Source organism: Lycium ferocissimum, chromosome 9 (assembly GCF_029784015.1).
Source record: "Lycium ferocissimum isolate CSIRO_LF1 chromosome 9, AGI_CSIRO_Lferr_CH_V1, whole genome shotgun sequence".
Taxonomy (NCBI): Eukaryota; Viridiplantae; Streptophyta; class Magnoliopsida; order Solanales; family Solanaceae; genus Lycium; species Lycium ferocissimum.
Window position 1 is genome coordinate 49310290 of NC_081350.1, and position 13584 is coordinate 49323873.

Consider the following 13584-nt stretch of genomic DNA (forward strand, 5'->3'; position numbering starts at 1 on the left):
TTTTAATTTCTAATTTACTTACATCGGTTTTGTCCCAGATCTTTTCTTCATGTGATAATTTTTTCCTTTTTCTCATAAAATTAACAAACCATAAAATTTTGTTGGCAGTAGCTTTGCCGTAACTTAAAGGACCAACAAAATGACAAGTCAACCCTCATAGTTAAGAGTTTTTTTTAACAAGACAAATTTTCTGACAATGTGTATAACATTTTATATCATGTATATCGCTGTATATTACACACAGGTTTTCTTCGGCCACATTTTCCAATAATATATATCACGATATACAATGTGATATACACATACAAGTATACACGGTGATATACACCACGTCAAACACACATTTTTCCCATTTTCATACATTATCTGCCGCATCACTACCACAAAAACACCATAACCACCAATCCTTGCATAGTAACAACACAAAATACCATTCCAACCAGAAAAAGAGGGAAGAAAAAGAAATTTGAAATATGCCTCCCACTGGTCAACAATGGTGCCAAGTCATGTGAAGTCACGACCCATCGTCATATAATTCATCCAATCCTCCATCCCAGTGAAGCCGTGAGCATTGTCGCCGTCCAACCCTTGTCACCACCTTCCAATTAGAAATTCTTTTGTGGGTTTTAGTCTAATTTATTATTAATAGCAAAAGATGAAGGAAAGAAGATGAAATTGAATGTTAACGTTTTAAGATTTAGAGAATAGGTTGTAATTTGTCAATGTTTTAATTAAAAATATCATTACTAAAAATTTACTATTTTTCTAGTAAATTTTCCACTGAAAAATGTTTAGTGGCTATTCTCACTGAATGTCGGTGGGAAAAACTTAAATAGTAATGTTTTCACACGAAAAAATCAGGAAGTTTCCCAAAGTTTCAATGGAAATCTGTTTCCCACCATGTGTTTTCTCAATGAGCTAGTTCGGTGGGAATGAGGTGGAAAATCATGTATTATAACACAAATTTCCCACTAAATATCGGTGGGAAAAATCTATGTTTCTAGTAGTATATTAGATCCGGCCAATAACTTGGAGTTTGGCTTTTTTAAAATGGGTCTTTCTGAATGATCACCTAGTAGTGTAAATTTCTCTTTAATTAATCAAGGGTCTTAGTTTTGAGTCTTAGGAATAGAGTCATCTTTGGCAAAACGTTCTATATCTCATGAGGGGTTTTCTAGAGCGTGAATTGAACTCCGAATACCTGATGGTTGAATAAATAAAAATAATAGATCTTTGGGATTTTATGTTCAATTAAATCTATGGATAAATTTGCAAATTTCGCCCATGCAAATTCCGATTAAAAAAATTATTTATATATTCAAGCCGGTGCAAAACTTAAAGACCATCAATTTTGTAAAAATAGGGGAAAATTGGCTTTTAAGTTCAATTAAATCTATGATAAAAAAAATTATATATATATATTCTGACATGCTTTTTTTAAAATATTTGTCGAAATATTTCACGTAGCCCATATTTTGTGTATAAACACCTCATTTAGCTCATATTTATGTATAAACACCTTTTATACACTATTTTACACTTTATACAAGGTTGTACATTATGTTTAATGCTTTCCCCCCAAGTATAATCTTGTATAATATTATGTAATGTTGTATAATATTATAATTTCCCTTAATAGTTTTCACTTTGACATGAATATAAGTTGATGGGAAACTAGCTAGTAGCTTTAGCAAGGAATTGCTTCAAAAGTTTGGATAAAATATATGTCCACGTAATTCTCAAGCTCAAATATTTGTTTGACTCAATTGATAGTAATCCTCTTATGGATTGTTTAGTATGCGGGATAAGTTATAAAAATTCTGAGATAAAATGGAAAATTATTTTATTCCACGTTTGATTGATGTGATATATTAAAATGATGAGATTAACTATATATTCCCTATAGAGTTTGAAGTCCACAAGGTCATGTCTCTTGTATAGCCTAAAACTTGTATCGTTGGACAGCTAAAAAACTATTACATAAAATGAGAAAATAGATTAAAAGAGAAAGATAAATGCTTTCGACAAAGAAGGCCATGTAAAAGTCGGTGCTTTCATGCCCCTATCCCCCCCCCCCCCCCCCCCCCCCCACCACCCAAAAAAAAAAAAAAAAAAAAAAACCAAAGATTCTAAGTGATGCCTAAGATTATCTAATGCATGACAGAAATTTATTCGACTTTGGCATCTAAGAGAATTAAAACTTAAAACAAATAGATTCACTGTAACATTTGAAACTTCAAAGTCCTGGATCATAATTTTTCAGCGACAACGGAGTATGTAGAAATGGAATCCAAATTAAATACTCCTAACAAGTAACAACATACAGTCAATGCACTCCCAAACCCAAAAATGTTTTCCCCCCTTATAAGTAGGGAGATGAGTGAGGGTTCTATTACAAAATTGACTAGAACCTACGCTGACCATTAATTACTCAACCGCAATCTTCGATCTTCTTCTTCTTCTTCTTCTTCTTCTTCTTTTTTTTTTTTTTTTGGTTACATTGAAAAAGAAAAAAAAAAAAAAAAAATCATTCATAAGCTACTTGACTTGAATCTCCTAGGCGAATTGTTGGGGAACGGTCCAAAAATTCTTAACATGATGTGATATTTCTTGGGCCAAGCCGTTTTCTTCAAAAGGCCTACATCATTAGTATCCAACTATTTATTCTCCCCTACCAATGTGGTACTTTGTTCGCACACCCAACAATCTCCCCCTCGAACTAAGTTTCACATGGCTCATTATCATAACTCACGGGTCAGAGACTCAACATGTCTGTGTGCCACCCACATCGTCAGAGTATTTCTCGCGTATGCGTCTTATATATGGGTAAGGTCCTCGCCGCCCATAGACGAGCAAAGGCACTAAGCCAGGCCCCACGCCACATTCCGTCATCTTCATACTCGTCCCGCCAAACCATTGGCTCCGATACCAGTTGTTGTGCTTAACGGTCCAAAGATACTCTTAACATGATGTGATATTGTCCGCTTTAGGCCAAGCCCGCACGGTTTTCTCCAAAAGGCCTCATATCTTTAAGAGTATCCAATTCCTTATAAGTAACTCTTTTTCTTTTCCCATTTTACTAATGTGGTACTTTGTTCACACACCCAACACGAAGAAAGTTCATATTCTTGGGCCGCATCTTCCCAGATTAGCAAATCTTCTCCCTGCTCGTGTCCTTCATTTGTCGAAAAGTCAACACATGGATTTGTCTCCCTCTATATATGTTTAATTATGATCTTGTTAGCTTTAAATAAATATTTGCAATCTTCAACAATATCCCTCAGGGGGTGACATTGTATGTCCTCCTTATTGATATGTTTGATAGCAAATAAGCAGTCGGTTTCCACTTTAAGTCTTTGTATCCAATATCTTTTGCTAACGGTAACCTTTTCTTGATGTTTCATAATTCGGGGATGAGATAAGAAGTAGATTTCACCTTAAAATCCCTTCTAAAGAAGCATCTTGCGTCTTGACAGTACGTCAGTGTTCACTTTTACCTTTCCTATACAAGGTGATCCAAGCTATTAGTTTAACTTGTTTTGAAATAAGGGTTTGACAAAGAAATACTGCAACAATTCCGGTCCTTCTTTATCCACACTTGAACCTGGAAATGCCAGCAAGCTTACATGATTGGCTTAATTAAATGAAGTGACACTTATAGTGAATATTCATACAGTATATGGATTATAGCCAGCTAATCCCAACTTACTTGAGATTAAAATGAAATTGTCGTTATTTATAGTATGCATGTTTTCAAACATGTGAAACAAATAATACAACTGAAAGATTCTCAAGCGTGATGTTGATTGCGCATTAATCATAAAAAACACATATAGAACATGATCCATTCTCTTCCCATAGGTTTACGTTACGTTACGTTGAAGAAAAGATAATGTATGGTCACTAACTGAAAAATGCGTACAAACATCTCATATGACACTCACTACATCAAATCAACAACAACATCACTTGCTTATACGTGCATGGAGCCACGTCTATTTTCACTAAGGACAGAAAATTGTGTTAGCAGCAGAATGCATTTAATCTAGTCATGACATGCTCTTTTAATTAAACATATGGCCTCAAACACATGGTAGGATGTGTGTACATGTGCAATAAGCAAGCAGTTTCTTGAGGAGATAGCATGTGTAAAAACTATATTATGGTGCCCCCTTTGTGGACGGTGTTATTGACTATAACTTAGTTCATCTTCTAAGTAATTGCCCAAGAAAATAGGTTGACTAGAAATCACATTCAAAGTGGATTGTGGCGGCACAAGAAGACAAAAGACTCATTATTCGTGACTACATTCAGAATGTATATGCATGATTGTCTTTCTGATGATCCTACCACTTGCTGGAGATGTTAGAAATGTGGGAATTAGTAAGATCAAAATTGTAATTTAGGTTCAATAATATATGGATTAGTATGCAGTATTTAGTAATACAAGAATTTGTTTCTTGTTGAAGGATTGCAAAAAAAAATATTAAACTTTGATAAAAAGTTGGACGGATCAAGTTAATTATATGATATCCATCATTTTCTCATATTAACTCAGTTCATCTCAGTCCAAATTCAGTCCAATCCATCATTTTATACCGCTACATATTACTGTGATATTGCAAGAGGCTTCAATTGTCACCACGTGAATGTCGGCGGGCAATTTGCGATTGCCCTTGGGGTGGTCTTTAATTTTTGTCCCTCAAATTGGTGGTCTTTAATTTTTTTCCTTCGCTAAATTTTTTTTGATTTCGGGTTTGAACCCCCACTCAGTCAAAAATTAAAAAAAAAAAAATCGCAAGGCAAAATTTGGATTCGCAAGAAAGATTTTTGCATGCTTCAGGCAGAGTTTTGAACGGCAGAGTTTTGAAGGCAAAATTCTGCCCTGCGAAATTCCTTTTTTTTTTTTTTTCCTTGTGGGCCTTTTAGTTATATCTTAGCTAAAAGTAATTCGGGGGTATTAAGCGAAGGGTAAAACTTAAAGACCACCAATTTAAGGGCCAAAAATTAAAGACCACCCCAAAAGAAGGACAATCCGCGCAAAAAAATGAATGCCGGCTGAAGGCCTTAGCCCGCTGAAGCAAAGACTTTAAGGCCCTCAAAATTTTAGGCACATTTTTCGGAAAAAAATATAAAAAGAAATTAATTATAAAAAAAATATTATTAACACCTTTACATCTTTAATACTTTGATAAAATAGGTATCTAAAGTGCTTACTAAAAAATTTAAGGCTTATTACTAATTGATAAAATTTAGCTTTAGACCAGTAATTTTTCGAGCTTCATGTTGTCTAAACAAACACTAAAGAGTTTAACTTCTGACAACGTGCCTAACTAGTCATCAATTAATAATGTAGAAGTAGATTTGCTGATTCAATACAGTTTGAATGATCATCTGTGAAAAAATGAATCGGAAGAAAGCACCTAATATTTAAAATGGCTTTTGTCTCCGCCATTATAACCAGATTATCTTTAATGAATATCTATTTAGATAATGCCATGCCAAAAACACCTCCATGATAAATTTAGATGGATATGCCCTTCATCTTTTGATTTTTTTTTTTTTCCAAAGGATTAACCTTGACGCAACATAAGAATTGTCATTATGTGATCATTAGATTATTGGTTTAAGAAAACAACCTGTTGTAGAGATACAACGTAAAATTGCGAACAATAAACCCGCAGAATAGCCTTGGTGCAACATTAGGAATTGTCATTGTATGAACAGAAATCACTAGTACAAACGGTAAAAACAGTTTCTTACAAATATGCAAGGTAAATTGCATATAATAAACTAGATATGGTTCGAACCTTCTTCTACTAAATTGAGAAAGCTCCTATGTAATGTAGGGTTTCTTTGTTGGTGGGGCAACCAAGGGCGGATGCAACATTATGTTGCCCGGGTTTATTTGAAATTCAATACTTTTAACGCAGAAAATAAATTTATATGTAAAATAATTTGCTATAATTATAATAATTAGTATATATGAACTCACAATCTTAAAAACATATTAAATTTAATCCTAAAAATCTTAAAGATTGAACTTATAAAACTTAAATCCTGAATCCATATATTGAAACAACCGGAGTGGAGAGCAGCTGTTGTGAGATTATGAAGTGAGAAAACACCCTAAGACCAAATAGAACAACCATTAAAACTAACAAGGCTACAGCTACAGGATAAAATCTATATTCCACAATCCACACTAGCTAGAAAATCCAAGCTGGATCTTTGTCGGTTTAGTTAGAAACTTAGATAACGACAAAATTACATGTTCTCTCCATTATTCCTATCCTTAAATAACTCCATTTGATTAGTCATAAAAATTTAACAAAAAAAAGAAAAGAAAAGAAAATTAGAACCTATATTTTAAAATATGTTATATGGAGTAAACATTTTGTGGTTATAAATAGAGCTATAATGTAAGGTTTCGATCGAATTCATTGTTTTAGTTCAAATCTTATATTTATATTTTAAGATGTGCTTACTAAAAATGTATAAAAATTAAATTCAGACCACTATTACTAACGCCCAGTGTCGCTATTTCAAAATTTAGAATTTATAAAGTTCAAATATTATTTCCGTCCAAAAATTAAATTCAAATCAAAATTATTAACACCTAGTGTTGCTATTTTAAAATTTTAAAAAATTAAATTCAGCCCTCACTATATCATTAAAGATCATAAAATGAAAAGTCTAAATAAAATCGTTGCTAAATATTTGGACGGAGAAACTATCACCACGCGCTCTGTCCATTTCATGGCATCCTTATAAATAAGATGATCTCCATCGTAATCATCCTGCAAGAACTACACTAAAACTCTCTAGTAACTCATTAAACATTCACTCACATATTCACTGCATGGCTAATCTTTCACCTGCTACTAAATCAGTTCTTGTACTACTACTTTTTGTATTCTATTTTTGTCACTTCACTTTGGGGGCTCGTGATTTCCCGAAGAAAATTGATAGCCACTTTGTTCTAAGTAAGGTGGGATTCAGTCCGAAAGAGATCGAGCATTACAGAAAACGGTCACTTAAAGATAGTTTTGATAGAGCTGCACCGGATGGACCCGACCCACAACATCACTATATGCTACCATCAAACTAGCAAAAGTTTCTTTTTCTGTTCGTCAGTATATATAAGTTAACCTTAGTGGTCGGGATGCTTATATATACTTGATGTGCATCTAGCAAGCTCTCATATTTTATTTTTATTTTTATTTTTATTTTGTTTTTGTTTCCTAATTTTCTTTTACGTTGTTTGTTTGCTTGTTTTTCTTTTTCTTCTTCTTTTTCTTGTTTTGAAGGCCTTGGTAAAGATGCTCTAATTTTTGTGTGATCTCATCCATGTTATGTAGTTGCATGAGATGAGAGAAATTGATGAGGATTTGAGAATTGTTCTCTCTGAATGAAAGAATTACGGAATACTAATATTTTTGAAAATTGTGTCTTAACATCTTCCTCACTGATCCTATGAAACTTAAAAGGAATATATTTGGTCTATTGCAATTTAACAGTCTTAAGCTAAATAACTTGTTTTGACTCAATGTACATAGCAATAAATATTGGATCATGCTGGAATTTACTTCATGAGCTAAGTTTTGGCAGACAAAGGAATGAACTCAACTGAGACATATTGATTCTACGTTACAATGGAAATTACAATTTGTAAAAAACATAATGACATAGCTTGCTGCAGCTCAAAAACATATAGCTCTCATCTATGAGTCATAGTTTTGCTCACTAACATTTCCCCAGCGATATATCTATGATTCTATATGTAGCTCACAGCACAAAAAAGTAGAGTTGGTGATCAAACACACCCTTAAACTATTACTTTTTCGCGAGTTTCATACCTCAATTATCCATTGTGCCCTTTACCTACTTAAACTATCACTCGTTATAGTAAAACACACCTCGATCTTTGAGTTGGTCAAATATTTAAAATCAATCGACAACAGGCGTGTGAAGGCCAACTCAGCATCGAGGTGTGTTTTAATATACAAGTTTAGGTAGATAAATGGAACAAAGAATAGTTGGGGTATGAAAGCTTGTGAAAATGTGATAGTTTAGGTGTATTTTTGACCAGTAACTCAAAAATTAACTACGAAATTTGTTGCTATAGTTGCTAAATGAGATAATTTTCAATTGTCACCTAGCCCGTCGTTAAACAAAATTAGCGACGAAATTTTATTGTTTGGCCATAGAAATTATCCTTCGCTATTTCGTGTGTTTTTCCAGTGTAGGATTACTAGCTTCATACTGGCAAACATAACAGATGATTACAGATCTAGGCACAAAGTCGTGTGATGGTGTAACGAAAATGATAGCGACCTAGGTTTCTATAACTAAATTATGTTTCACCAAATAAAATTATGAGTCAATTTTATTGTTTGGCCATAGAAATTATCCTTCGCTATTTCGTGTGCTTTTCAGTGTAGGATTACTAGCTTCATAGTGCCAAACATAACAGATGATTACAGATCTAGTCACAAAGTCGTGTGATCGTGTAACGAAAATGATAGCGACAACCTAGGTTTCTATAACTAAATTATGTTTCACCAAATAAAATTATGAGTCACAAAGCTTAAAAAAATAAAAGGATATGAAGTCCGACATAAAAGCTAATGCTGAATGCATAACTTTTGAGGCAATAGATAGATTATCCATTCCAAAAACTCCTATCCACTTTGACATTTTGTCCTTTGGTAACTGCCAAAAGAATATGACAGGATTCTGACTACATGCGTACGTGTTATTATCGTGCTGAAAAATAGATTAATCTGGTCTATTTGTCTATGTTCTCTCCTGATCATATTGTTCACTTGTTCAGTGTTCATCAGCAAACTCAAAGTGAAATACCAAAATTTTGAAGAACAGCAACGAATGTATGAGTTCGTAACATTCTATACGAATTGTGTAATACCACCCTGCCCCCTCCCCACCTCATAGCCAGGGGCATAGCTATGTATGATGAAGGGTGGTCAATCAAACACCCTTCAGCGGAAAATTATATAATATATATAGGTCAAATACTACTTTTCGTACATATATACTAAACTTTGAAAATGTCCTTAAACACTCTTATCGAAATATATACTAAACTTTGAAAATATCCTTAAACACTCTTATCTAAATTTCTGACTTCGTCATTGCTCATAACTCCCATTTTCCACTACCCTAGCCGCGCATGTCAATCTTAATAGTGTTTATCTTTAGAAGCGGATCTAGGATTTAAATTTCATGAGTTCAATCTTTTAAAATTTTCGGCATTGAACCCATTATATTTTTAAAGCTAGGGGTTCATGTCAACTATTTATTGTAATTTAATAAATTGTTACACATAAATAATGCTCCGCGTCGAAAGTTATGGGTTCAACTAAACCCCTACCTAATATGTCCCATCCGCCCATGTTTGTCTTGATTATATAAAAAAAGATTTAGAAAAATAATTATTTTACTTATTTACTAAATACAAAAAATAAGTAAGAAATCCACTTATTTAAAAAAAAATTCTGTAAAAAGCATTTTTCCTCATACCAAACACACTCAACATGTTTAATGGAATGAGTATGGGCTCGGACCAAGAGGACGTTGTATTAGCTCGGCCCATTTACCTGTCCGAGTGAATGAATGTGAGGGACGACCACTTTTCCAACCCGCATCTAGTAATGGTGGTGGAGGGAGGAAATTTTAGTAGTGGAAGAACAAATAGAGGTGAGGGGTAAAATGGGTTAGGGGATGCTGAGGAAGCATGTCACGTAATATCCAACTCATCAAATGTCAGTGACACGTAGGGTGGGATGTCAATCTTGGCAATGTTAACAGAGAAGGGGTATATATGAACAAATAGTATAAAAGTAGGGGTTTTCGACCGAAAGTATACCAAGGGTATATTCAAACCATTTCTTATAGCAATGGGATATATTTGGCCCTTTTCCATCGAAAAAAATGCTATGAACATTCTCCCCAATCAGTACGTTGCAAATCTTTTATTTGTTCCTCGTCTTGTCTTAATTTATGTGATATTTTTAAAATCATATTTAGTTCATTTTTTGTCTATTATATATTATTATGATTTTTTGTCTTTTTTGCTTTAAATTAATATTCTTCTCTGTCAATTTATTGTTTCTTTTGAAAAAAAAAAAAAAAAGAGTTAAATTAAAACAACATACCATTGACTACTATATTACTAATATATTAGTTTCGATCTAACAAGTTGTTATTTTAATTCTTACCGATAATTTAATTTAGGGAATTTTACATAGTGTAGAGAACATATAAGAGATATTTATATTTAGTAACTACACTTTATTTTAATTACATTTAGTAGCTAAATGTTGTATTTGAATTACCTATCCTAACTACATTATAGATATTGGCTTATTAAAGTAGAAAAAATAAGTTGGGGTACAACTTATTTTTATTATTTTTATTCTTGCTTTAGAGTTAAATGTCAATTATTTTTTTGAGCTTATTTTAAGCACAAAATGACTTTAAGCTGGAAACCAAACACTTCTATCTTATAAGCCAATCCAAACGGGCTCTATATATTTAAAGTAGAATACTCTATTTTTATTATTTTTATTCTTGACTGAGAATATTAAGGATAGCTTTGAGATGCTTCTTCTCCCTCCAACCGGCCACCACGAAATCGCCGCCGGAGCTTCGGTGAAACCCACTGCTCTCAGATCTGGCATCGTTCTCCTCTCTATTGACATCGCCACCGGAGCTCCAGCGAAACCCACTGCTCCCTCTTCTCAGATCTGAGTGTATTCTCAGATCTGGCGCCGTTCTCATCGCCATTGACATCAACACCGGAGCTCCGTCTCCAGTCGGCACCACAACCACCATTGACGGCGGAGCTTATTTCTCAAATCTAAGTATTTATCATTGTTGTTGCTTGATATGTATTTATTTTTGTGTTGAATACATAGAAAGAACTGGTTGGATCCTTACCGGACGACGGCGCCGTTGCCGGCGGTGGAAAAATCTCCGGCGGTGTATTTAAGATCTGAGTGTATTTTATTTTTTGTATCTCAAATCTGAGTGTATTTTATTTCTTGTATCTCAAATCTGAGTATATTTTACTTCTTGTATCTCAAATCTGAGTGTATTTTTTTTTCTTGTATCTCAGATCTGAGTGTATTTCAGTGTAGTCGTTATTTTTTTAGTGTAAAATACAGTGTTTCTTTATGTATTTTTCGCCTGTATTTCGAAGGAGATTTTTTTTTAATACAGCTGAATATCTCTATATTTTTTTGCACTTATGTTGTTTGAATATAACCGAATTTAAAATACAATAAGTTGAATACAGTGTAAAAGTATTTAGGAATGAATACAGCCGAATTGAATACATCTGAATTGAATACAGCGAAATACATCCGAATTTGAATACACGTTACTGTAGCTACGAAATATAATTAGCAAAAGTGTAGCTATGCTTAAAAAAAACCCCAAAGTATAGTCATTTGTGTAAGTTGCCCTTTAATTTACCCTTATAGGCTCATTTGTCAAAAAAAATTGGTGTTCACTCCTTTAAAAATGTTGAATCTCCTTGCTAAAAATTCTGGATTCGCCACAATTAGGAAAGTCAGTTTTCTAATTCTTAAGGAACATATTTTTCTTTAAAAAAAATAGTTTTAAAATATTTTAATCAACCAAACATGAGAAAATTGAAAAATATTTTTTTTCCCTACCAAACACACCCTTAATTTACTTTTCATGCAATTATATGAGTTCCTTTTTACTAGTATAACTGTGTATTGTATAGGTCGATGTGTCCATATTGCCTCTGTGTGACTGTTGGTTGAATTTGGGCTGACGCTGATTAAGGCACCCATTTGTGTCATGGCGTGGTTTGAAAAACTTATTTATTTTAGACCAAAGAAAAAATCTCAAATTTTCATTTATTTTGGAATGGAGGGAGTAACATATAAAAATTTAAGATAACTAAAATTTTGGACTATTAAACTTTTTTCTCATTTGAACAGATAAAAACTCCTAATATTCAAGAATTACTAAAAGAAGAAGGAATCATACATTGATACACTTGACTTCAAAAAAGTTGGAAGTGCTTGTTTTTAATTAGCAAAAATTGAGAGGAAGATATAAATAATTCATAAAATTAAAACTGGGACGGAAAACTAATAAAACTACAATTAAAGGTTAATTGTTTTAAATACTCCTGGTCCTACATTCTTTATTAAAGAAAGGTTAATTGTAAATTAAACAAAAAGATTAATGAGAAAAAGAATGTACTTACTACTAAGTAGTAAATTAGGAGTAATACTTTTTAGTCTTAAAATTTATATTAGTTTAATTTCCTTCATACTGAATTAGTGTTATGAACTCGTCGCTATATAATTAAATCGAAAAAAAAATAATATATAGAATGCTATTTGCACTTAAATTGTCCCTATATAATTAAATAAAAATAATATATAAAATGCTATTTGCATTTAAATTGAATTTTAACAATACGAAGATCTTCAAAATTATCATTTATTTAGGTTCTTAAAACACAACATTGTTTTCTTTCCGTTTATTGAAGTGCCTTGGCATTATTTTAGTTTGAATAAGAGAATTTGAGTATAATTCCTTTTTGAAAAGTGCTGATTAAAAGTAAATTTCACGTTAGATAAAATAGGCACTTAATAATTCTTTTGACTGGGTGAAAATTTTCACCCCTCAACTTTGCTTCAAAAATCAAACCTCTCCCTCAATTATGAATAATAGACATTCTTCCCCCTTTATCGATGCCTATTTTACCCTTCACATTTTCAATCCTCCACTTATGTAATCCTTTCTATATTATAAAAATTTATTATTTTAATCTAGGTATTTATAAATTTTTATTTAAGTTCATAGTATAAGTAGAATAATCTTTTTATGAATTTATCACAAAATCTAATGTTACTTTTTATGATTGATATTTTAATATTACATGCATATATATATATATATATATATATATATATATATATATATATATATATATATATATATATATATATATATATATATATATATGTTATTTTACATATATGTATATTTAAGTTTCACTTCTCGTCTTATTCTATATTGTCAATATATAAATGAGTTTTCGTTGTCACTAATGGAATATTTTTTAAATAATAATTTAAAATTCATTTACAAATATAAATAGATAATCTTTTAGGAATTTGTTACGTAATATACCACTGTTTTTATTAATTAATTTGTATTACTTGCATTAAAATATATTTATAAAGTTATTATTGCTTGTTTTTTTACTTGATAAATACACATATTAGAGTTTTGATTATTATTAATAAAATAAAATCTTATTCTTCTCTTTATAGAATGATACTAAGTTATATACTCAATTAGAATTTTTTATTTTTCTTTTTCCGTCTCAAAAATAATACTTATCTTCTTACAAGAAATTTTGTTACCTAGATTAACTAGATAAAATATCATGATTTTAAAGAAATAAAAGAAAAAAAGACAAGTTGATAGTGTAAGGGTAAAATAGAAATTTTAAAAAGTTAATTAGAATAAGGAAGGAGAATGTCTATTGTTCATAGTTGAGGGGGCAGT